Source organism: Myotis myotis, unplaced genomic scaffold (assembly GCF_014108235.1).
Source record: "Myotis myotis isolate mMyoMyo1 unplaced genomic scaffold, mMyoMyo1.p scaffold_m19_p_2, whole genome shotgun sequence".
Taxonomy (NCBI): Eukaryota; Metazoa; Chordata; class Mammalia; order Chiroptera; family Vespertilionidae; genus Myotis; species Myotis myotis.
In genome coordinates this window covers 198,621,914-198,647,689 of record NW_023416324.1, presented here as the reverse complement: position 1 = coordinate 198,647,689, position 25,776 = coordinate 198,621,914, and the positions used below count along the sequence as shown (strand labels likewise).

General features: G+C 39.0%; 1 long non-coding RNA gene across 1 annotated transcript; it reads left to right on the top strand.

Moving 5' to 3' along the window:
* Positions 1-151: 151 nt before the first annotated feature.
* Positions 152-23,089, top strand: LOC118677398. The gene is made up of 3 exons (XR_004974391.1): positions 152-685; positions 17,533-17,624; positions 21,521-23,089. It is a non-coding gene; the product is annotated as an uncharacterized LOC118677398 (long non-coding RNA).
* Positions 23,090-25,776: the final 2,687 nt, after the last annotated feature.

The window sequence follows — 25,776 nt, the reverse complement described above, 5'->3', positions numbered from 1 at the left end:
TTATTTAGCAAATATAATTGCTAGAGTCATCTGGTTCAGAATTTGGGCCAAGTATCCAATTTTGTCAAGCAAAGAAATTTATGCACTCAACAAATAGATGTTTGAGAGACACCTGCTCTAAGAGTTGGGAATATGATATGGGGAAAAAAAACAGGAACAATTCCTGTTCTCACTGTGTTTACAATCTCCCAGGAAAATACAAATGATGGGTACACAGCAATGAAGATAAATTCATCTCTGACAATTACAAGTGCTATGAAGAAAATAAAACATAGGAAAAGGAAAAGGGTACTAAGGTGAAAAAGAATATGACATTCCTCTCTGAAGGGGTGGCATTTGAGCGGAGCTGGCTGGGTGGAGAAATCGGAGAGCTTTTAGACAAATTGAAAAGCTTCCATTTTTTCTATACGGGGGCAGCAATAGGTTGGAAGAAGTTTGAAGGACTTTTAAAAAATGATATTGCATAAAAATCCCTTTCTGTTTATTTACAGTACATATTTATTTGAAATGGAAGGAGCTGATACAAAAAAACAGGTGACTGAGTGCGCCCCCTTCATATCTACCAGGCCGTTCTTTGAGCTTCCAGACATTCAAACAGAAAGCAAAAGCAAAGGCAAAGCCCAACCGGTGTGGCTCAGTGGTTGAGCATTGACCTATGAACCAGGAGGTCTTGGTTCAATTCCAGGTCAGTGCACATGACCAGGTTGCAAGCTGGATCCCCAGTAGAAGGCGAACAGGAGGCAGTTGATCAATGGTTTCCTCTCATCATTGATGTTTCAATCTCTCTTTCCCTTGCCATTCCTCTCTGAAATAAATATATATATATATATATATATATATATATATATATATATATATATATTTTTAAAAAGTAAAGGCACAAAGGCAGAAACTGGCTTGCCTGTCCTAGGGGCAGGCAGAGACCAGAAGGGCTAGAACATGTGATGAAATAGAGGAGTGAGTGGTAAGAGATGAGCTCAGAGAGAGGGAGAGTAGTCACATCATGCCTGGCCTGGTAGACCACAGCATGAGTAGAGGGTCTTAAGCAGAAAAGCAATTGGAGGGGGCTTCATTTCTGAATTATATATTAAGTCAAGTCATTTTCTGGTACAATTACTATTTTAGTAGTCACTGATAGAAAAATAGTACATTTAGGGGGAAAGGGGCAAAATATGTGTTGTGCTTTCAATATTTTTGTATAAAATCCCCACCTTGGGTTGCATCTAAGCCCAAGATGCCATATTACTGTTTATTATTAGCCCCTTCAAAATGTGTGTAAAGAGCTAACCTTCAGGAGGAAAAATATAGCATTGTCTCCAATGGCACTTGCTGCCACTGAGGGGTGTACTTTAACTCGTGTTATGAAGAGATGGTCTGTCTGTCACATACACAGTAACAGTATTCTTAAGATTTCGTTTAACTTATTAAGGATACCTGGTGTAGCAAAGGCAAGTTGGAATAACAGACCAACCCTAAGATTGATGAAGCTACATATTTTTCTCAAGGGATTTGTAATGCTCTTCCATTAATGGTACTCAATATCTGATGATGTTGAAGTATTTTCTTTGGGCCAGGGTAGAAATACAGTATTAAATTTTAAATTGTTCCTTAACTTACAAATAAGGGGAACTATATCTTCTGCTCTAGCCATTTCTGATTAGTATGTGCAAATAAATGGATGAACTGCCTCAGAATGTCATGACTACAGATATTTTCTTATATGAACTTGGGAACATATATGAGAAAATTGTTTTTTTTTAAATTACAGAATTCATAACAAGTGACAACCTTATCAATGAGAGCAATAGATATTTTTCCTCTCTTGAAAAATTTAAACCTGGTGGCTTTTAGGATGGAAAATGTTTTTAAAGTATGGTTAATACCAGATACCTGAGTTAATTGATTGGTTGTATCTACAATTCATTCATTCATGCATTTTACAATTATATACCCATAGCTATTTCGGATGATATCCCCCCCAAACACAATGAAATAATTATTAAATGTATTGTTTTTATAATCAAAATTTTAACAGTCTGGTTGATGAAACAAAGCAGAAGCCTATAAAATGTTTACAAGCAGGAAAATTAATATGCGAGAGCAGGAGAAGAGCCAGGAAACAGCAGTACAGGTTTTTGAATGCCATAGAGCACCAGGAATCATTCTGGGAGGTAAGAGACTTGAGAAAGCTGAGTTCACTCCGTTTGGCTCCCTCTCGTCTGGACATTTTCTCAAAGTGTGCAGACAGGTTTTTTCAGCAGTTTACACCTCACGGAGGTCAGATTGGGGTTAAAGTTTATATTTGAACAGCAGAAAGTGTACAGGTCTCAAGTCAGTTTCATCATAACAGTTCTACAACCTTAAAAGGGAAAGCTTTTCCCCCTCATCAAAAGATCTTTCATTTCTTCCATGCTCTATTATTTTCTTTACTGAACAGACACTTGAAATTGCATACTTGTAAAGCTCCTGAACAAAGCTTTTCAGAAATCCATCATTAGTCTTCTCCCAATGACTAGATCCTCCCTCAGTGTTCTCTGCTGAAGATCAGGAGGCTCCCACAGGCAAGCATTAAGATTTACTTAAAGGGGTTTTCAAAGCAATTTCTGACCAGTATGCTCAAATAGAGTATGAATTGCCTGAGAGTGACTTGATAGTTTCCTTATATGAAATTGAGAAATTATAAGAGAAAAAAAAAATTAAATTGCAGAATTTTAAAGGTATATACTTTATTGTAAAATTGTAATTTTGTCTCTTTTTCCCTCTCTTTCCTTCCCTCTCCCTTCCCTCCCTCCCTCCCCTCAATAAACAATTTAGTCTTAAAGCCATTAAGTGGAACAGAGTGAGGTAGGCATCTGTGCCACCTGTGGGAACAGCAGAGGCCCAGAGCAGAGTGCCAGAGCCTCAGTGGGTTGAGAGGGCCTCTGGGTACGAGGGCAGCTAGACATGAAGGAGAGCTAACCTACTGGTCCAAATATCTGCCCCCTGGTGGTCAGTGCACACCATAGTGAGCAGTTGAGTGGCCTTAGCATATCATTAGCATATTCCGCTTTGATTGGTTGAATGGTTTGATTGGTTGACCAGAGACTTAGCATATTAGGGTTTTATTATATAGGATAGTTCTGGACAATAAAAAGGTTCTTGTGCTATCACTTTCAACTTTCTATAAGTTTGTGATAGTTTTAAAAAATTGTGCTTTTGAATTTGCTTTTATAATCAACTGGTAATCCTTCGTTATTGATAGTATACATTGTTACTACAGGTATCATTTTGTGTAATTAGGTAATCCAAGAGGCGCTGTAAAGCATTTTATCTGATCACCTGATGAACAAAAATAGTACAAACTGTCACTGCAGTTTCATTAGGATTCATACAGTCATGCAACATTTTTTTTCTATTTTAAAGAAGGGGGAAATGTGTTGGTGTTAAATTTTTTAAAAAGTTGATTGATTTTTTTATTACAGTATTGAAGTTCAAAGCATGTAGAGTTTTTTTGAGATAACAGCAGAACAATAGATGTAGTCTCCTGGTTTAAAAAAGTCATTTTTAGTCATTAAAGATATCAGAGACAGATTATATATATATATATATCTTAACCTTGGCTAATTTTCCTGCCCAGGTTTATAAGTACAAATAAGTAAACCAAAGTCTGAAAGGTTACATAAAGCCATACAAGCTGTTAAGTTAAAGGCGTAAGTTGCCCCGTGGAAGAATATCTCAACTGTCCTCGCTCATAAATCATTGTTAACCATTCTTCACAATGCCCAGAGCAATTACACCCCTACACTCACTGTACTACTGTGCCCCACCACTCCCCAATATTAGTGTTCCTAATAAATCTGGTTAAAAACCATATCTAAAGAAACTTAGAGTGAAAAAAGATAGTACAAGAACAACAAGCCTCTCAGAGGTAAGAATATAAAATTTCTCATTTGAGAGGTGGTAGAAATTATGGATTTTTTTGTATTCATCTGAACCTTAAGTCTTTTTGATACAAGCACAGAAACATATCACTTTTCCCAATTAAGAGCCTCCAGGATTCAACTGAACAGAAAGGATGCAAAATAATCCTTGCCTCCCCCATCCGCCCCAATTACCATAGTCATCTGCATTTACATTGCCTAGGGAAGGAGGCAACAATTAAATGAAACACTGATTATCCTTGCAATTTCAAGTGTAATCTGCCTTACAAATTACATGATATCAATATAACATGAATTAAGCTAAAATGCTAATAAAACTCCATATAATGGCCCATATTTAGAAATTCACATATCAATAATCGCTGGTTTGCTTTTTAAAATAAACTTTCTTGGATTATTATTTCTAAATTGCTTTGAGAAAATTATTCTGGGCATAAAGTTCAGAATAATTTTAATTTACTGATCTAATCGGGGGGGAAAGCATTTTCCTGTTATGGACTGAAAGTGTCCCCCGCAAATTCATATGTTGAATTTCAAAGCACCGCAAGGGTCAGGTTCTCATGGGATAGGATTGTTGGCCTGAAGAGAAGAGGAAGAGAAAGAGGGATCCCTGTCTTACAGGAACACATTGACGAAAGGCTATGGGAGTACACAGTGAGAAGGCAGCCATCTGCTGTTATATCGCAAATCAGCGAGCTGGACAAGACGCCTTAATGAGCCAGTTACTTAGGAGTCATCTTTATTGCACGTGGGTTCAGAGCAGATTACTTCTGTCAAATTCTGAACCCCCAAAGAAGGGAGCATTCTGTTTTTATATCTTTTTTAGGTCCTTGTGTAAGTTATTTTTACAGACAATTTGTAACCTTGAGTACATATCATATCTAACAAACACCTGTAACCTTGAGTATTTATACAGACATCTGGCATCAATATCAGTACAGTTAGATGGCTAGCTTGCAAGGTCAGACAATTAAGTTTATCTTTTCTATTCAAGCAAAAAACAAAGTTATTTTACAGTCTAAAAATAACAGAGATGGCCTACAGAATAAGAGACTAAGAATAACAGAGTAGTTCAAACAGCAGTTTTCCAAAGGAAGGATTACTATGCTTCACTGCAAGCCAGGAGGCAAGCTCTCTTCAGAGCCCAACAATGATGACACCCTGGTCTTGATCTTCCATTTTAAGAGAACTAGGAGAAAATAAATTTCTGTTGGTTAAGCCACTTTGTCTATGGCATTTTGTTATGGCACTCTGAGTTAGTTAAGGCATTTCCCCCAAAAAAATTTTTTAACTCATACCAGAGCATTTATTCCAATACCGCCAGCAGTATAGGAGAGTAGCAGATCATCCAGGCATTTCCCAAATTGACCTTTTCATTCCTAGATTCAAAAGCTCTGAAGTCATTGTTCCTCTTACAAAATCTGCATATTCTTAATTCTGTTGCATAGGAAGAATCTTAAATTGCTTTCCCTTTGAAGAAGTGGCCACAAATTGCTGTTAGTATCATGCATGATACAAAATACCTTCATAGTGCCACAGTTAAGGAGTTATGCAGTATTTTAGAAGGATGATTTTAAAGCTTATAGAACAGGAGTTACAGCTGATCAGGTAAGTGAATCAACAAGAAGATAACGAGGTTAGACAGGGCATGTGACTGGACCAGTCACAAATTAAAGGCTAAATTCCCTTTTAACATGAGCATCCTGGATTGTGATTCTCAGATGTTGTGTAGAGTTTGGGAAGTGGGTCATCTCTTTTAGACGAACTAAGTTAGTTTGCCAACTAAGTAATTATTATGCAACTATAATAAAAATGACACAAAAACTCATGAGACTCCAAAATTAAGCAATTGGCAAGGTTGTGTGCTAACAGCCTAGACTTAGTGTAGGGATAATAGTCAAGGGAAAATGCAGTGCAGACAGATGCCTGAGTTAGAACCGGCTTAGTTAGAAATCCAGTTATTATTAACCTGAGGCAACCTCTCTGAGCTTTAGTCTACTTACCTGCAAAACAGATGATAATAATATCTGCTACTAGAAAGTGAGTAAATCCATGTAAAGCTCTTGGAAAAGTCCCGTGCACGTAGCACTGGATAAGCATTAGCTATGAAAACAGTAGGACCAACTCTGCATGTGAGTGCCTATTTATGTAAGACATGCATAAAACAACTTTGTTTTTCAAATTGCACACAACTGACTTTTGTAAAGGTATATAAATGCAGAAAATCATGCCCCTAATTGTTATAGCTAAAAAGCTCATTCCTGTTCTTTAAAAGATGAAATAGTAGGGTAAGATACTGTGCTGGCTGGTCTCCATTTGCCCCTCCAGGTCCATTGTTCCCTCTTTCCTGTGTTACTGTGCCCCAGGAAGTTGACTAGTAGTCTCTCTAACACCTGGTCTCCTGCCCTCTGGCTCCCAGTGAGTTTGGCCAATGAGAAGCATTGATAAGAGATTGGAGGTTGGAAGGGGAGTAGGATCAGGTTATCTTCCTCCCCATATTCTCCCTCCCAGGCCAAGGTTTCAGTTGTGAATGTGCTCCTCTATAGAAAGAGCAGCCCCCGCACATGACTGACACCTAATCTGTAAACCTTCCCTCTTCTTGCCCCTTCCAATTTAGTGGTGGTGAGACCATCCCACTAAGACCCTTCGTAAGGGTGTTTTATGACTCATTGTTGCTTCCCTTGTCTTTTCTATTAAATATGATTCAATAGTTTTTCCATCTGCTGTGGGTTCTAACTGATACAGGTGCCTTTAGTTTGCTATTATGTTTATCTCATTTGATGATAGTCATGGGGTCACAGTTAATTGTCGTGCGTTTTTATGCTACGCAGTTTACATCACAATATACCTATTTAGAATCATAAGATAAATTATCTAGAAATTATCCTAAAGCCAGGCAGGTTAACCTCTGCTACAATGCAGATTTTTTTCTATGCATTGTCAGGATTTTTTAAAAATTATAATTATGTAATTTATTAGTAGCACTCAACAATAGGGCTGGATACTGACTGACTGAAGTTCAATTCTACAACAGAATGCCAGAAACGCAAACAAAGCCTTAAAACTAGAGCATAGCAAATGCTTTTGTCCTGTCATAGAGATTTAAAAAAAAACAACTAAATGGTTCACCCAATTATTAGCACCATCATGGACGCCATATATCTGTAATCTCATTATAAGTAAATGATTACAGTCAATTCTTGAGTATTCTTTCACCTGAAGATGTACCTTGGATGTACCTTAGCTATGTCAGTAGCTAAGCCATTTCCCATTTAAAGGACAGTAACTTACAGATTAACCTTTTCCTCCTATCCTGAAGCCAAAAAGCTGAATTATTATTAACCTAGAAAGGTAAGGCAGACACATTGAATTGATGAAATAGTACAAAATCCTAGTATAGCTACCATATGAATATGAGTCGCCAAAAGAGATGGTTTGACTCCTTCAATAAGATATTTAACAATATTTCAGAAGAGAGACCAAAACCATAGTATTATTATAAAAACAGCATTTTTATTCTTGATATGATAATTCTCACCTTTGCCATTCTTAAAATGGATAGAAAACAAAATATCTTGCAAATAGTAAAAGGGCAAAAGAAACTTGATTCAGCTATACTAAGAAGAATCACAAGTGTATTCACATTAGAAAAACATCTGAGTAGGACTGCTCAGTTATGAACAATGTGAAAGGCAATGCCATGAGGAATGTGTAAAAATATTATAACAAATCAAAACAAAATATACAAAGAAGAGAAAAAAACAAGCAAGCAAGAAATGTAACTTTCAAAAGAAAGATAAAAAGCCCAACGTTAAAGCAAACAAACTTCAAAGCACAAGAAAATTCATCACAATGGTCTCACCTTAATGGGAACATGAATTCAAGAGCTCAAAGAAGATGATTAACAATAAGAAATTGAGGAAAAGGGGGAGGTTTTAGATTTAGGAAAACAAAAGAAGGCTATAAACATAATCACGGAAATAAGTAAATTAAGGAAGGTAAAATAAAAACAGATCTCACTGAAAATCAAAATACTGACCTGAAAGAAATGCTTGAGATAACTTACGAAATGCATATGAAAGCCCTAGCCAGTTTTGGGAACTGAAGGGTCTGGGTTCCATTAAGGTCAAAGGCACTGACCTCTGTTACAGGCTCCTTCCAGGGCCTGGCCTTGGTCAGGGCATGTGCAGGAGGCAACCAATGTGTTTCTCTCACATCATTGTTTCTCTCTGTCTTTCCCTCTGTCTTAGACTCTTTCTAAAAATCAAGGGAAACATATCCTCAGGTGAGGATTTTAAAAAATAAATGTATATGAAAAAGGTAAAAAATTTAAAGCAATCACAGAAAAGCTGATAGATATGGAGGACAAAGAAAATTCAACATAAGAATACACAACACTCCTGATATGAGGAATCTGACCAAATAAAAGCATATGTATCCAAAGATATGTATCCAAAGGAGGAATTTTTCCTGAAATGAAGAATTCGCTGAATCTCTCTCTGTGTGTGTCTCTCTCTGTGTCTCTCTATACACACACACACACACACACACACACACACACACACACTCATGCACACGCATGTGCGTGCCTGCATGCACATACACACACACTATGAGAATGATGTTCATCTAAAAGTAACAATGTTTACTCTTAAATGGTCAAATTTGGAGTGATTTTTAAATATTTAGGCCATTTTCACTTTTCTAACTTATTTAAATTGTTTATGGTAAATATGTTTCATATTTATAAAAAATAGATTCATTTACCTAAAAACATTAGGTGCTATATTGACACAAACTCTGTTAGTGCTCCAACCACAGCCCTTCCGTCCTTCTGTGTGCTCTGATTCCCTCCTGCCAGTAACCATACTTCTGTGCCCCTGTTAGCCCCCTCAACTGTGGAAAATGGCTGCCAGTGAGCCACAAGTACTGAGAGTTTAACATCAACCCCCAGCATTCCTACAGCAGTCACCAGTCAGATGGGGTCATTGGAACCTGTGTTTTGTACCATTTCCCAGAGTTTTCTCTAAGGGATTAGTTCCAGTTACCCACTAGAGAATTAGATTAAATAATGTACTTTTTCTTAGTTGCTTTCCATTCCCTCCTCCTACCACCACTCTGCTGATGTTCCCTGCTCATCTCGTTGTCTTGGAATCTTATTTTGGAAAAACCCAAACTAACAGACATATCATGTACAGATAAAATAATAAACACTGGAAAATTGAAAGTATACCAGAATGATTCTGGGTAGTAAGTATAATTGTTATTTTATACTTTGTCTTTACTGTATGTTTTCATTCATAAAGAAAACAATTATAAATAAAAGGTGAAGCAAAAGGTACAGATAATAATGTAAATTTAATAATGTGAAACACTGAAGCAGACATTATCAGTGTAAAATAGAAACCAATGTCTATAACTAAGCAACACAATAAGTTGTCAGCACATCCTGCCCCTTTAAACCATTTCCTTTGTGCAAAATACATTTTACATGACAAGTCTGGTGAGTAAGGCTACCCTCCCCCCATTTTTCTAGGTCTTTCTCTTCTAACCTATTTTCTTTTCTTCCCCTGAACTGCTTTGATCCTGTTAATTTCTTGGTATTGTAATGTCATAATATTGTACTATCATATCTACTTCTGTGCTTATTAGTGTATTGTAGATATCAGCAGAATCTATTTACAAAAAGCAACCTATATAGAATCATGATGTACGAGAAGAGTAAAAACTCATGAGTAATATTTATTCCAATTTAAAAGTTGTATAAATTATATCCAGAAACATAATGGGACTCATTCAAAATTAAACAGCTACTTTAAACCAATTAAGACCTAGAACCAAACCACATATCCTGAATTCTAGCCTTAAAAAAAAAAAATTATTTCCAAAATACCTCTTAATCCCAAATTTCCTTCTAAACCTATTTTCCTACCCAGATGTCTGGTAGACACTGATGTGAGACAGACAGGTAAGGGGCAAGGAAACGGTGATCAGAGGCAAAAGCAAAAGATAGACCTTAGAAAGGTAAAGATCACAGCGACCTACTCAAGATTCAACATGATTCACTGATTTCTACTACACGGAAATAGGTGGGTCTGAAGGACAGAACGGGAATGCTTACGCAATGAGTAGCAAGTCTCAACAGAGCTAAACCAAGCACATCCATTCGTGTCTGGCCAGTTTCTCTTCTAGGTTCAGGTTCAGTCCTTGCCACAACTTATCTTCCTCTTTTGTTCCAGAAGTTCAAGGCTCTGAAGTTAAGAAAAATTATTAAAGTCTTAAGATGTTTTGAAATAAGGTTCAAAGGACAAAAACTTCTACAATCTTAAAGTCGTTCTGAGATCAGACTCTTTAGAAGTAGGGAAAAACCAAGATGGCGGCGTAGGGAGTGGACCTGTGCATGCTGCTCTCTCACAGCATCATTGAAACTACCAACTATGAGGCGAACAACCACCACTCAGAACCATGGGGAAGTTGGCCCAGTGGGAGACCTACAACTGGAAGGAAAGAAAGAAGCGCAGTGAGACTGAGTGGGAGCTACGGAGGTGCCAAAAACAGAGGTAAGCAGTCACACGCCAGGCGGGCTGCAACTGGATTCGTGGATTTTTTTCAATTGGAAGCGGTTACGAACCCTCGAATCCTCTGGGCTTGCTTGGAGCGGGTCTCTGAGGCCCCAGATCCCACGGGGAGAGGCGGCCACGGCCTTGCAGCAGTTGGAAAGCAAGGGAAGCTCTGATGGGCGGCTGCTCACTGGCACTGAGGGACGCGAAGTCCTGGTGTCCCGGGGAGGCGAGGGGTGCAGAGACGCTGCCATTGCTATTCCCTCCCTGCTGGCGACTCCCTGAGACCCCGCCCTACTCAATTTACATCCCCATCCTGGCTGTGCCAGAGGCACAAGAGGAAATGCCTGTGCTTTTGCAAACTCTGAAATCCACTGAGCTGGTTTGGGCGGGATCATGAGGCACCAGACCCTACGGGGAGAGGCTGCATGGCCTTGCAGCCATCAGAAAGCGAGGGAGTCTCTGTCACACAGCTGCTCGCCTGCACTGGGGGACGTGAAGCCCCGGTGTCCAGGAGAGGCGAGGGGCCACGGAGACGCAGCCAGTGCTATTTGCTCCACCATGGCGACTCCCTGAGACCCAGCCCTAATCAATTTACATCCCCATCCAAGCTGTGCCAGGTGCACAAAAAGACCCACCTGCGCTTTTGCAGCCTAAGCCAACAAATTGCAGACTTCAACTGCTCTCAGCCATGGGAGACACACTCAAGAAGCAGACCCAGGAGAACCAAGAAGGCGGCGTAAGGAAGAGACCTGTGCGTGCTCCCTCACACAACAACATCGAAACTACCAACTATAGGACAAACAGCGATCACACGGAACCATGGGAAAGTTGGCCCAGTGGAGCTCTACAACTGGAAGGAAAGAAAGAACATTGAGACTGAGTAGGATGTGCAGAGACACCAAGTACAGAGCCCAACCCAACAAACTGCAGATTTCAACTCCTCGCATAGAAAGAAGAGCATTGAGACTGAGTAGGATGTGCAGAGGCACCAAGTACAGAGCCCAACCCAGCAGGCTGCAGATTTCAGCTCCTCGCATCTGGGAGGGACGCAATCGGGGAGCGGAGTCGGGTTTGGGGCAGGCTGGGGCTGAGCCCGGCTGGGCCGGCGTTGTGGAACCGCTGTACCAGCAGGCGCACAAACATGCCCACCGGTTCCAGTCTCGCGTGGGGCACTGGGGGACAGCAGACGGGCAGTCTGTGCACTTGGTGGAGGGCGTGGTCCGAGCAGGAGTGCTGGATGTTCAGCCACCAGGAACATCTGGAGATTTTGTCTGGTGGGGAGCCGCTCGGCAGGGGACAGAGGGCCAAACCTCATGTTTCCCGGTGAGGCTGGGACGGCCCGGTGAGATTGGGACGGCCCCGGTGAGGACGATACAGCCCCGGTGAGATCGGGACGGCACTAGTGAGGTCGGGACGGCCTCGGTGAGGTCAAAACGGCCCCAGTGAGGCCGGGACGGCCCCGGTGAAGTTGGGACAGCCCCGGTGAGGTCGGAACAGCTCCGGTGAGGCTGAAACGGCCCGGTGAGGTCAGGACGGCCCTGGTGAGGTTGAAACGGACCCAGTGAGGTCGGGACGGCCCCGGTGAGGTTGAAACGGCCCCAGTGAGGTAGGGACGGCCCCGGTGAGGTTGGGACTGCTCCAGTGAGGTTGGGACAGATAATGGGGACCAGTATAGACTGATGAACAGGGGTAGATGCAGAGGCAGAGCAACATTGAACAGACTGTCAAACTACAGTGGGAAGCCTGGGAAGGGTTTGGGGGGGGGTGGATTAAGAGATCAACCGAAGGACTTATATTCATGCATATAAGATTAACCAATGGACACAAGACACTGGGGGGGGGGGGGGAGTAGGGGCTGGGGGAATGTCAAGGGGGGAAAAAAGGAGACATATGTAATACTCTTTGTAATACTTTAAGAAATAAAAATTATAAAAAAAAAGAAGTAATTGCCTGAAATTTTAGAATGGGATAACCAAGTCACAGCTCTCATTCTTTCTGATTGACAAAGAAAGGCGAAAAGTTAAGATATTTCCCACTAATAAATTATGGTGTGTTTTTGGATGGTGTACTTTTATTATTTTTCCATAAGAAAAATAGAAACAAAAATAAATTTATTATTTATTAAATGACATATAAGGTCAAACAATCACAAAAGTTTGGATATGGAAGGGATCCTCAAGGCAATGGCATATTATGGCTTTTTATATTTTGTGACCTGTCACAATCTGCTAAAGCTCTACTTTGAAATATAAATTCTCATGTCATGCATTTACAAATTATGCCCACAAATTGTTGAATTATGTATTATGTACATAGTACATTGCTAGTCAGTAAGGGCAATTTAGAGATGAGTAAAATGCTCCTCTAGCAGATAGAAGTTTAAATTATATTTGGTGAAGAAATAGTTAGCATAACAAAAAAATAAAAGCTGTTTGAAAGATAAGCTTTATGAATAAACCTTCAGGCTGGCATGAGTCACATTGTCTGATTACACACGGGGCACTTTCTTTCTTTCCTGCTTCTCTTGAGTCTGTTTGAATTCTTCACTGTAAAGTTTCAGTCGTCATTCGACTGTGTTGACAGGGAAAGTAAAAGATTCACCTTCAGATAAAAACATGAAGGGGAGAGGTTCCCTTTTGAGGTCCCCATCCTGCTGGCTATCACCCATTCTACTAGTAAACTCTTCTGAGAGGAAGGTGAATGGCTGCAGGCCAGACCTCAGAAGTTCAAACCCATATTCCCACACTTTTCCATTACTCACAAGAGAAATCTGGGTTTGCTTTTCATGAGCCAACTCTAGGTATTTCTATTTAAGGAAAAAGATATACAGTTTGAATACAGAGGAAGTAGTGATCACTTCTCATTGGAGAGTCACGTGAGGAAGGCTTATCAAAGGATTCAGCATTTGAGCTCAGGCTTGAAGAAGAACATCCATGATGAGTATGGGGGAGGGACAGTCCAGGCTGAGGCAGGAGCACAGCTAAGATGCAGGGGTATGGCAAGGACAATTGACAAATATCTCAGATTCCGTGAAGGCTGACTCTGATGTTTCCAGCTTTGATAAACTGGTGAAGGGTTGGAGTGAAGATGATGAATTTGGTTTGGGGCATTACAAGTTGTAGGAAGTTCAGTGCTGTGTTAGACCAGTATGCACATCTTTGCGAACTCTGCATTCAGTCATGTTAAGATGGTAGCTTGAAATAGGACATCATGAGAGTATTTACACTAAAGAAAACTGGCAAGTGCTACAAATTACTTTTTGTGAGAGTCAATTTATCAGTACATTATTGGTTGTAGTGGTGGTGGGACATCTCTGTGAAGTTTTCCAATCAGAATAGGATTTTAGGAGATAATTCAGAGCCAGAGATAGAGTGTTCAACCATTAGTCAGAAAAAAATATCTAAAGATATAAAGAATTTTAGATATCTTAGGAAAGATTGCATTATGAGAAATGGGATAGAAATGAGGCAATCCTTGAGGAATATTTATTTAAAAGGAATAAAAAGATTCTTAAGGACAAAGGAGACTTATAGAAGTAGGAAAAAACACACATTAGAATGGGTTAGAATAGGTAAACCTATCAGTGGTAAAAGACCAAAGCATTAATAAAGCAAAGCTAATAGCCATCATCATCATCATCATCATCATCATCATCATCACTATAGCAGACCACATTCATTAAACTATTTATGCCAGGGAACATATAATGCATTTTTATATATTATACTAGAGGCCTGGGGCACAAACTTCATGCACGGGACAGGGGGGAGGAGAGGATGTCCCTCAACCCAGCCTGCACCCTCTCCAATCTGGGACCCCTCAGGGGATGTCCGACTGCCATCCCTCTCACAATCGGGGACTGCTGACTCCTAACCGCTCGCCTACCTGCCTGCCTGATTGCCCCTAACCACTTCTGCCTGCAGCCTAATTGCCTCCTATCTGCTCCCCTGCCAGCCTGATTGATGCCTAACTGCTCCCCTGCTGGCCTGATCACCCCCAACTGCCCTCCGCTGCCAGCCTGATCACCCCCAACTGCCCTCCCCTGCTGCAACCCACCTCTTCCGTGGGGACCTGCCTCCTCTGTGCCATGCAGAGCCACTGGGCCCTGCCTCCACTTTGTGCACAGCCATCTTGTGGCGGCCATCTTGTGACAATGTCGCACGAGGGCGTCGCGCAAGGGTGTGACGCCACCTAGGCTTTTATTATTCAGGATAATTGAAATTTCAAATGTCATAAAAAGTATGTATTATTACCTTTCTTTGACATAGGAGAAAATTGAGGTTTACTATGATTAAGTACCTTATACAAAATGAAATAGCTGTTAACTGGTATAGCCAATACTCGCCTAAGGTCTGTGTCAGCCCAAAATGTGTTTCCAGAAACCGACTTGAACCTATTCCAGAGATTGTTTCATCATAACACACATTAAAACCTTGAATAGCTTTATTTCCTGATTCTGGTCATTTCTATGTTTACACTAATAAAGAAAATGTTAGAAAATTACAAAACAGAGAAGTAGCTAAATCTTTGTTTTAGTTTGCAGTTCCAACCAAAAATAAATTAAAAACTTGGAAACTCTAAATAAGCTTTTAGAGTTTTCTGTGGATATTAATTACCCAGGGTATATTTTCCCAATTATCACAGTTACTTAGCAGTTCGGATATTATACACTGCTTTACTTACAGTGAGAATGTAAAAACATAAATAAACATTCTTCATGTGACTGGCTTTATCATATCATAGAAACTCCCAAGTAAGTCAACTTAGCTTAGTCTTGATAAATTTTCAATATAAAAAAATAAAATTTTTAGTATATATAAGTAAGTAGTTAAGAGAAGTAGGTATTAGTCTTAATAAGTTATTTAATGATTATATTATGATTCTTTTAAAAGAGGGAAACTTTATTGAAATCTTAACACTTAAAAAAAAAGATATATCCCCTAGGATTTTTTTTTATCACAATCAAAGTTTAACCTGCTGCAATATTTTCTCTTGCATTTATTGCCCATGTATTGGACTCTAGTTATGTAAGATAACAAACTATGGTAACATAAGGTCAGGTTTTATAGCTCTTACTATGTGATAAGACTATTCTAAGGGCTTTAAGATATATTAACTAACATCCTATGAATTACATGCTATAACATCCCTATGAGTTAAGTATTTTTACTATACTCATTTTATAGGTGGAAAAACAGAGGCATAATTAAGTAACTTGACCAAGATTCACTGTTGGTAATTAGAAGAGCAGTTTTCTTCCAGAGAAAGCCCTCTTAACCATTATACAAGAGCCTTATAAAAAATCAAGACTATTAAAGTAGCAGGCATATAAGTAGTTAAATCTGATTTTACAACACACAAATTAGCCCATTCCTAATTAATTTTAATTTGGAAACACAGCTGAAATCATAAATTGGAGGAACTCAAAGTTGATTCATCTGATTACTTTTCAACAAATTAGACAAAATACTGTACAAGCATTTCAAGACGTGTCAGTTGATGCAAAATTCATCCACTTATTTAAAGCTGGCAAAATACATTATAAAAATCTAAAAATTGTTGCTGAATTTTTCTAGAAAAAGGTCAGAAGATATTCCTTATAATTTCCAACATAAGCATTGCACAGGAGCATTCAACCCTGAACTAAATCTAACTTGTTAACTGTAATTGTTTACCTTTGCTTTTATGACATATTCACTGTTATCTATGATTAATATAATGAAGAGTTTACAGTCAAGAAAACAAACTTTCAATTGCATGTCGTGCTAATGGAAAAATACAGATCAATTTTTACAGCAATTCTGTAAGTTCTATTTTCCAGTCTTCAGTTAACTGTGCTGCTACAATTAAGGAAAGAAGTGAAAAATACATCGTCAGATCAAAACATTAAAGGTTTCTCTCTCGTTTAAATTAAAAATAACCCTTACAGACACTTGTATATTTAATATTGGGTAGACAACATATTGGGGTGAAAGTAAAACACATTTACTTTTCCTTTGGGTGTTTGGGATTAGATAGATGCTGTCAACATTAGACTTGCAGTTACATACTCACTTTCACTTTATCTTTAGCTGATTGGTGGCCTGCTTGTCCCACAACTATAACCATTAGAGAGAATCATCTTTTACTGAGTAATAGTTTCTTGTGTAAAACATCTTACCTTTTTGTGAGTATTGGCAATTGCAGTTAATTGCTATAGCTAATGACTAGCTTCTCAATACCATCAAGGTATCGTCTTCTTATTCATTGTCTTCCATTTTCTATAAAGTCAACCCTGCTTTTTTCTGTGTAATGTAAACTGTCATTGAGATTTGGAGGGTATGAATTTCAACCCTGACTCTACTGTAGGTTATTAAGGTAAACTCTCATGTTCCCCCTCCCCCCCCCCAGCTTCTTTCTCTTTGAACTCAAGATATCTCATAGGAGTATTTTGAATTAACTCATTAAAAATTTTCTAACTGAAGGAGTTTCAAGGGCTTTTTAGTAATTATGGACTTGGAAAGTGAGTAAATTATAAGGCTTTAACCTTTAAAAGCAACAAAATCACTGAACAAAATCTGCATTTATGAGTTCAATAACACAGGATGAGGTCTGGTAGAAAAATTGCCTTAGGTTCAGAAATGTGCCATGTAAACCTCAGAATTCTGAGCTAGTACCAATCTTTTTATTTTAGACTAGAGGCCCAATGCATGAAATTGGTGCAAGGGGCTCGACCCTCGCAGCCATAGTGGCTTGCCTCAGCCCTCACAGCCCCGGTTTTGTCCGGAAGGTCATCTGGAAGGACGTCCGGAATGTCCGGAAGGTCGTTCAGCTGTCTGGACTAATTAGCATATTATGCTTTTATTATTTAGATTCTTATGTTCCCTGAAATCTTGGTTGTCAAAAGTATGTTGTCTTAGGTTGTGACAAAGACTGAAATATCTCCTGTCAGAAAGATCTTTGCCTCCTCTAGTCTCTACTCACTAAGCTGTACAAATACACAGAACTCTAACTTACCATCTGGGTTCCTTTTTCTCTTTTAAATTGTATTGCTGGTTCTTTCCCTCCAGGACCAATTACACTGAAGGAATCTAGAAGGTGACCAGAAAACCTCCTGTGAAAAACATTCACTCCAAGGATCCTGGGATCTACTAATACCAAGGTGAAGGGATCCCCATGATTCTCTGTGATATTGGAAACAATAGGGTTGATAGTTTATAACCCTTGATACACTTTATCTGCTTCAATAAAATATACCAAGAGTTTGTATACTAGGTAATGTATGAATGTCTATAGTAGAACTTAAGAGAATCTTACATGAATTTCTGATAACTCTTCATATACACAACCAAAGGTATTGCTCCACTATCATCAACATGTAAAACATTAGCAAGCACACATTTGTAATACCTTAACTAATAATAATAATAAAATAAAATAAAAAAATAAAAAAAACATTAGCAAGCAATCTGAAACTGATGCTGTAGAGACTTTTCTAGTAGTAGCCTATTTGGAAAATGATGTTAAACCAACCAGTCTATAAGAAGTACACAATTTGCCGAACCAGTTTGGCTCAGTGGATAGAGCATTAGCCTGCGGACTGAAGGGTCCCAGGTTCGATTCTGGTCAAGGGCATGTGCCTTGGTTGCGGGCACATCCCCAGCGTGGGGCGTGCAGGAGGCGGCTGATCGATCTCTCTCATAGATGTTTCTAACTCTCTATCTCTCTCCCTTCTTCTCTGTAAAAAATCAATAAAATGTATTTTAAAAAAATAAAAAGCACACAATTTTCCAAAGCCATAGAGATAAACTAGACTTTTTTAGTCTTGGCCCTAACTCTCAACTTTAACTTTTATAATGCTTCTGCAACTCTTGAATTTGCTCTATTTCTACCAGTGATGACTACTTTGATCTCACTAGCTCTTATCTTCACAGGCTATTTTCTGTGAAAATAAGTATTTAGAAAACTTTCTTAGCATTTCATGGACATTTCTAGATACATGTCTCATAAGAATTTGAATTCAGCGTGTTCAAAATTGAACTTTTTCTCTTTTCTTCCAAACAAACCCACTCCATCTCCTGACTTCTGTATTTCTGAACCTGCCATCACCCAGTTACTCAAAATTATTTTCCCTTTCTCCTCAGAATGTCAACTCATGGAGGTTGTACCTCAAATTTCTCACATCCTTTCCAGTTCTTCCATTCCACACTCAATAGTCTCATAACCAGTTTCCCAACCATCAGCTCTCATTATTCCAATCAGTTCTGTGAGCTACTTCCCAAATAATTATTCTAAAGAACAAATCCAATGATATCACCTCCTTGATGAGAAATCCTCGATGTTTCTCATTGAGAAACAAATTCCCCTAAATTCTTCTTTCTGGCATTGAAGATCATCCAAAATATACCTGGCACTTACTTGTCATGTCCTATATACTGATATGGACCTTCTGTTCTCACCAAGCTCAGCACCCCAATTTTCTCTGAAACTTTGCTTTGTTGCTGCCTTTGCTATTTTCTCGCTGAGAGTGATTATAGTCCTTTTGGTTGAGAATGGTACTCTCCAATAGAACTGTGCAAATGAAAATGTTCTACAATTCTGTGCTGACCATTATGGTGGCCAGAAGCCACAAATGCTTATTGAACCCATGTGGCTAGTGCCACTGAGAAATTAAATTCTTAATTTTATCTGATTAATTTAATTTTAAATATAGTTGGTATACATTATTATATTAGTTCTATTAGTTTCGGGTATATAAATATGTGTTGGCAAGATGTGGAAGAATGGAAACCCTTGTGAACTGTTGGAACTTCAAATTGATGCAGCCACTATGGAAAAGAGGATGGAGATTCCTCAAAAAAATAAAAATAGATGTACCATCTAATGAAGCAATTTCACTTCTGGGTATTTATCCAAAGACAACAAAACCCGCTATTTTGAAAAGATATATGCACCCTATGTTCATTGCAGCATTTTTTACAATGGCCAAAATACGCTATTAAATTAAATTGAAATTTCCACATTTGCTGGTAGCTACAGGAGAATGCAGATCTGGATCCCACTCCCAGCCCTAAGAATCATCTCCATCCTACAGTTCCCAGGCCAACCATCTATGATGCCTCTACTGATTTTCCTCGTTGGAGTGATTCTTCCTTTGACCTTTATGACAATTTAGCTATATCTTTTCATAGCTTGTATCACTCAGTAATAATATGAAAAAAAGGGATGAAAAGGTTGAATTCTGGATGCACATTACCTTAGATTAGCTGTGCAAGTTTGGACAATTTACCTAACTTCTCTAACTTTCAGTTTCATCATTTGCTAGTTGCTACCTCAGAGAATTGTTGCAAAGATTAAGTAGGGGGGAAAAAGTGGAAAGCTTAGTTTTGTTTTAGTATAAGTATCTGGGTGCAAATCACTGATTTCTTGGAATTCTGAATTCAGCATCTAGTGAGATTCACTCGTAACTTAAATGCAAAGACAAGTAGGATACAGTCCTGCCACTCTTCAACTCACAGACTGGTATGGGGGTGTATCATATCTTATCTTTTCTTCTGGATTTTGAGCCCTGAGGAGCAGAAATCGTATTTCCTTATCTTTATGGTCTGCTAAAAGCCTTGCACAACATCTGGTACATGGGAGACTATAAATAAATGCGGCTTATTCAACAAATATTTCTTTCTCTAACTATCTCTCCTCCTTTGAACATAGGTAGAATTGTTTTGTACTTTGATGGCATCTGGTTTGCTGAATCTTATGTTATAGTTATTCTCTAAGTAATCAATATAACATTTGAGGACAGTTTCTTTCATTGCTTTTCTTTTCCTATACTTACTTTGGGATATTTCTTTATGAAGTAGAATATCCTCTGAAGAATTGAGAGTAAACAAATAAAAATTTAATTTTTTTTATTGCTGTTGTTTTTAAAGAATGTTCTGGACATTGCCAATACATTTCAGATTCCTATGGGTCCCACATTGTAGCTACAACTTCATGTCCCTAGGATTTGAGAATTCAGCATATTTCATGTGCTCTTTATTTAGTTTTCTATATAATGGTTCACAACTCTAGTGTGTACCCATTATAAAAGGTAATTGTTGAATGAAGGATTTTTAGTGAAATGAAGTTGTTTGCCTAGGTGTGTTTTTTTTTCCCTTCCTAAATCTTATTTTACAACCATAATTTCTATTATTTGAATGCATACATGTATATTGCTCATATCAAAGCCATCATTTTACCCTTTAAAATACCAAGTGAGCCTGGCCATTGTGGCTCAGTGGTTGACTGACAACCTATGAACCAGGAGGTCATGGGCTCGATTCTTGTTGGGGCACATGCCCAGGCTGTGGACTTGGGCTTGATCCCCAGTGCAGGGGCGTGCAGGAGGCAGCTGCTCAATAAGTCTCTCTCATCACTGATGTTTCTATCTCTCTCTCTCTTCCTCTCCCTCCCTCTCTCTGAAATCAATAAAAACATATTTTTTAAAGATATAAGTAAAATAAAATACCAAGTAATTCTGATGGAACTCTGGTAAATGTGTTTTTTTCTAATTTATGATTAAAAGTTATTTCTGATTCTTCATTGCAAAACAGCAAATTAATTGTGAAATACAGAAATCACCATACAGTTTGTAACTGACAAAATTTCTTTAAATATAAAGGAGAAACTGGGTTAACTAAAGGTTTTAAGAAGTAAAAAATAAAACTTGATTGTCATGGTTTTTATGCATAAAGTCAGCAAAACAGAAGTATTGAATGACTATCAATATGAGTGAAGTTATGGATAAAGTATAACTGGATGAGTTCAATTTACTTTTTAATACTTCCTGTTAATTAGAAGAATGTGAAAAACACACTTAAATGCCAAATGCAAATTTTAGCTTGAGATTTGGGTAATATTTAAGTTCTTAAAATTATTTGCCACTGACAAGTAAGTTTTTAACTGGGTGGAATGTAATAAACTTTTATGTAAATCATCAGTGCTCTTGTAAAATCCAATTATTGGTTCATAGACCTTTTCTTACTAAGGCTTTGCACTTTTCCTTTGAATTTTTCACAGAAGATAATCACACAGGACAAACGCCCTATCAGTTCATCATGTGGCCACTTGAAAGCAAACTCCTATGAAAATGCAAGGCACTTTTGGCATATTTGCTATGATCCGTATGATTAATGTTGTATCATAAATTCTCTAGCTTATGTTTATAATACTCTTCAAACAGATTGGGTGGTTTCAGTATTCTCAACTAGGTGACCTTCCAGAATCTGTTAGAATCTCTAGCACTTCTAAACCCTTAGTTGTGTAACAATACAAAATTGACCAAAATTTGTCACTGAGTGATTATTTGAACAAAACCCAACAGAAATGTCTATTTTCTCAGCTGCGTTTGCAATTCTTTTAAATGAAAATGTTTTAAATGATATAGTTTCACTTAGGGACTATTGGAGGATAAAGTGTTTCTTTGATATGGGGAACAATAACATATAAAAGATATTTTTAAATATTACTTGACATTTAGGAGGGAAGTGAGCTAAAAGGAAATGGGTGGAATTTTACCTAATATATCTAACCAAAAATAATCTTAATCTGTTCAAATCAGTTTTCCTTTAAGATAGAATTTTATTATTTATTGCATTGATTTGTTGTTGAATAATATTGAAGGTTCCTTTTTGTAACTTAAATATGAAATGACTGTAAAATTCAGGGTTACCAAAGGTAATGGAAATTTGATTTCCTTTAAAACATTTAATGCATCTATTTCTGCATATTTTTCTAAGCTTATTTTACTAAATAGATTTAAAATGATCTCAAAGGCTTATTATGTTTTAATTCTGAAAGAGCTTATCAACTCCTGTCCCTTTCTTTTGCAGATGATTAAACAGAGGGCAGTACAAATTAAACGACCTGGTAGAAATATAGATTTTATGTGTTACCTTTCATTTCCCATTTTTGGAGGGTTTTGTTACATGCTTTTAAGCCTCTCAACTGTTGAATAATCTTTTTGTTTCTTCCATTTTCCTTCTCTCATGAGCTTACCCTCTAAATACATTTAGCTTTTACTCTTACATTTTTTTTCCAGAGTAACATTCAACCATTTCTTGCATTCAACTTTGACCAATATTAAAATTTTTTACAATAGTTTTTAATATAATGCCTTGTCCCCAAGTCTGTATCAGTTAGCTACTGTTGTTATATGCTACATAAGAAGTAACCCCAAAACTCAATTGTGTACAGTAACAAGCATTTATTTTTGTTCACACATCCGCAAATTGATGCAGTTTCATTGATCTAGACTGGGTTGGCTGTGTTTCCTGTCAAAACTGTCTGGCTACCTAAGCATGTTATTTTCATGGCAAAGGCAAAAGACTACATCTAAACTCACAAGTATATTTCAAACCTCTGCTAGTTTTATTTCACCAACATCCAATTGTCCAAAACAAGTCACACAGCCAAACACATCATCAATAGGATAGAGACAATATTCCTTCCAAAGAGATTGGGGCATTGAACAATGAGTGAACATTTGCTGAACAATAATTTTCCATACCGGTTCTGAAGCTACTCAAAACTTTGTTGATACAAACCCTCTCTTCAAATAATTTTGAATAAATACTTACTAGACACCAACTGTATATCAATATTATTCAATCCTTTATTTCTTGAACTCTCCCCTTTATGAAGATTTTGTGATAAGAACTCAGTAATGCTCTTTTTGGATTTCCTTCTAGATGGATTGGATGTACACAATTGGGAGGAAAATAATGAACACTGTTAACAATGTAAATTCACTGTTAGGGAAAATTTTACAATCAGTGTTTAAATTAACTATTAGGAAAAGCAGGAATTGTTGTGGAGTGACATTCATGAGAATTAGACCACCGACTCCAATTAGGTCTTAAACAGCAAGCGAGGATTTATTGAGCTGGCCAGTGACTACAGTTACAGCACCCTACCGAAGCAGAGGCTGAACTGCAGTGCCGACTACAGGAGTTACATTTTATTATTAAATTCTGTGGAGGCCCAGAGAAAAATATGTCTTTCAAATTCTGGGCCCCCAGTATGGAGGAAACTCTATTTATACTTTTTCCAGTCCTTTGTCTCCCAAATTTGGAATGAGACTTCCAGGCCTTCTGAGAAAGAAGGCCTGCATGCTGGGAAGGGGCCAGGAGACCATATCTCAAGGCCTGGCCTGATATCAGGACCTTCCTATCTATGTGTTTTAGGAACAGACAGCACAGCATGACCCGTCTGGCCAAAGTGCCAGATATGCAGCCCAGCACAGGAATGATTGTTTGCATACTCCTTCCCAGAGCACAGATTTTAAGAGTGTGGAATAAACATGGCCTTTCTCTAGGAAAGTTGGTCCATGCAGCCTGGCTCAGCAGTTTTGCAAACCCAGAAATAACATACTGTCAGAATCTTTGTGATCACATGCCTGCATATCTCACAACAATCTCTGCCTTACAGCTTTTTCTCCACTTATTTCAATGCTTGTGTAATTGGGTAGCCACTCTACAATTGTTGGTTATGTAGGTTCAAATTTTTTCTACAATAATTAATTATGTGAGGATCATACTTGTATATATACTAGAGGCCCAGTGCACAGATCAGTGCACCAGTGCGTTCCATCAGCCTGGCCTCAGCCCTCTAGCAATCCGGGACACCTCGGGGGATGTAGTAGTGTGCAAAGTGGCAGGAGGTGAGGGAAGAGCCAGAGCCTGGGCTGGGCACCACCCCGCTCCCCTGCTGTGCCTGCCACCACTGCTCTATAGCACTGCCGCAGAGGCAGGAGAAGCTCTCGCCACAGCAGCAGCACTCGCCAGCCCTGAGCCCAGCATCTGGCGCCCGCTCCTGGAGACCTCCAGCCGCACAGGCCCCGCTGCAGGCATCAAGAACACACCCCACAGGGGAAGGGATTTCCAGCACTACCCACTGAGGCAGGATGGACGGTGGCTGAGGGTTGGAAGGAAAATGGAAGAGGAGGAGGGTGGCAATTCCCACTTGCCTGCTGCTGCCCCTGCTGTGTGGGTGGAGGCTGGGGCCACCAGGACTTATCCATAGTAAATGGCTGTCAACTGAGTGGCAATCCAGCTGTGGGAGTGCACTGACCACCAAGGGGCAGGTCCTGGTGGTCAGTGCACATCATAGCTACCACTGGTCATCCGGTTGTCCAGTCGTTTAGACTTTTATATATATACACTAGTGGCCTGGTGCACAAAATTCATGCATAGGGAGGGGGGTGTCCCTCAGCCCAGTCTGCACCCTCTCCAATCTGGGACCCCTCAGTGGATGTTCGATCCCTGTGGGATCTGGCCTAAACTGGCAGTTGGACATCCCTCTCACAATCCAGGACCGCTGGCTCCTAACCACTCGCCTGCCTGCCTGCCTGATTGCCCCTAACCGCTTCTGCCTGCCAGGCTGATCACCCCTTAACTGCTCCCCTGCCTGCCTGATTTCCCCCAACTGCCCTCCCTTGCTGGCCTGATCACCCCCAAGGCTTTTATTAATATAGATATGATGCTTCATAGAAAATTTCACTAACCCTACTTTATAATAAGGGCTTGACGATTGAAGCATTGGGGCCAGACACCAAGATTTCCTTTCTTTGAATAGTGGAGGGAATAATTACCTTGTCTTTAAGTTGCCCTGAACATGAAATGAGATAATGACTTAGAAAAGTATAAAAGCACCATATAAAGACAACTGTCTTTTTCATGTACTGAAAAGACAATAAAGTGGTAAAATGAAAAACATTATTTTTATTCTCCCCCTTCCTTCCTTTACAGCCTTTATTTAAACTTTGAAATTTATAAAAATTTCACTCCTATTTTCATTTCTTTAAATTCAATATTATTTGTATTAGTTTCAGGTTTTATATTAGTTACAGAATAGTGGTTAGACAATCATATACTTTACAAAGTGTTTCCTGATACTTCCAGTACCCACCTGGCATCATACCCTCATTACAACACTATTGACTGTATTCCCTATTTAAGTGACAATAGGTTTACAGGTTCCCTCCAGTCTTCCTTTTGTGTTGCTCGCCCTTCCTTTTCTGTCTCACTTCTTCCCTCATTTTCTTTATATAGTATCTCAATTGGCCTGCAAAGCTCAGCGAAGGCACTGGGACACGCTTAATCCATTTTACAGACCAGAAAACTGAGGCCAACTCCAGTTGGCTGTGGAACTGGACTCAGTGCGCAGGGAGCCCTCACAGGCGTGCTCTCTGCCCTTCCTAAGGGGCAGCGGTGGGGCAAACAGAACAAACCTTCCCGCCAGGCTTCAGAGTCTCCTTCTCAAGCACCTCTTCATCG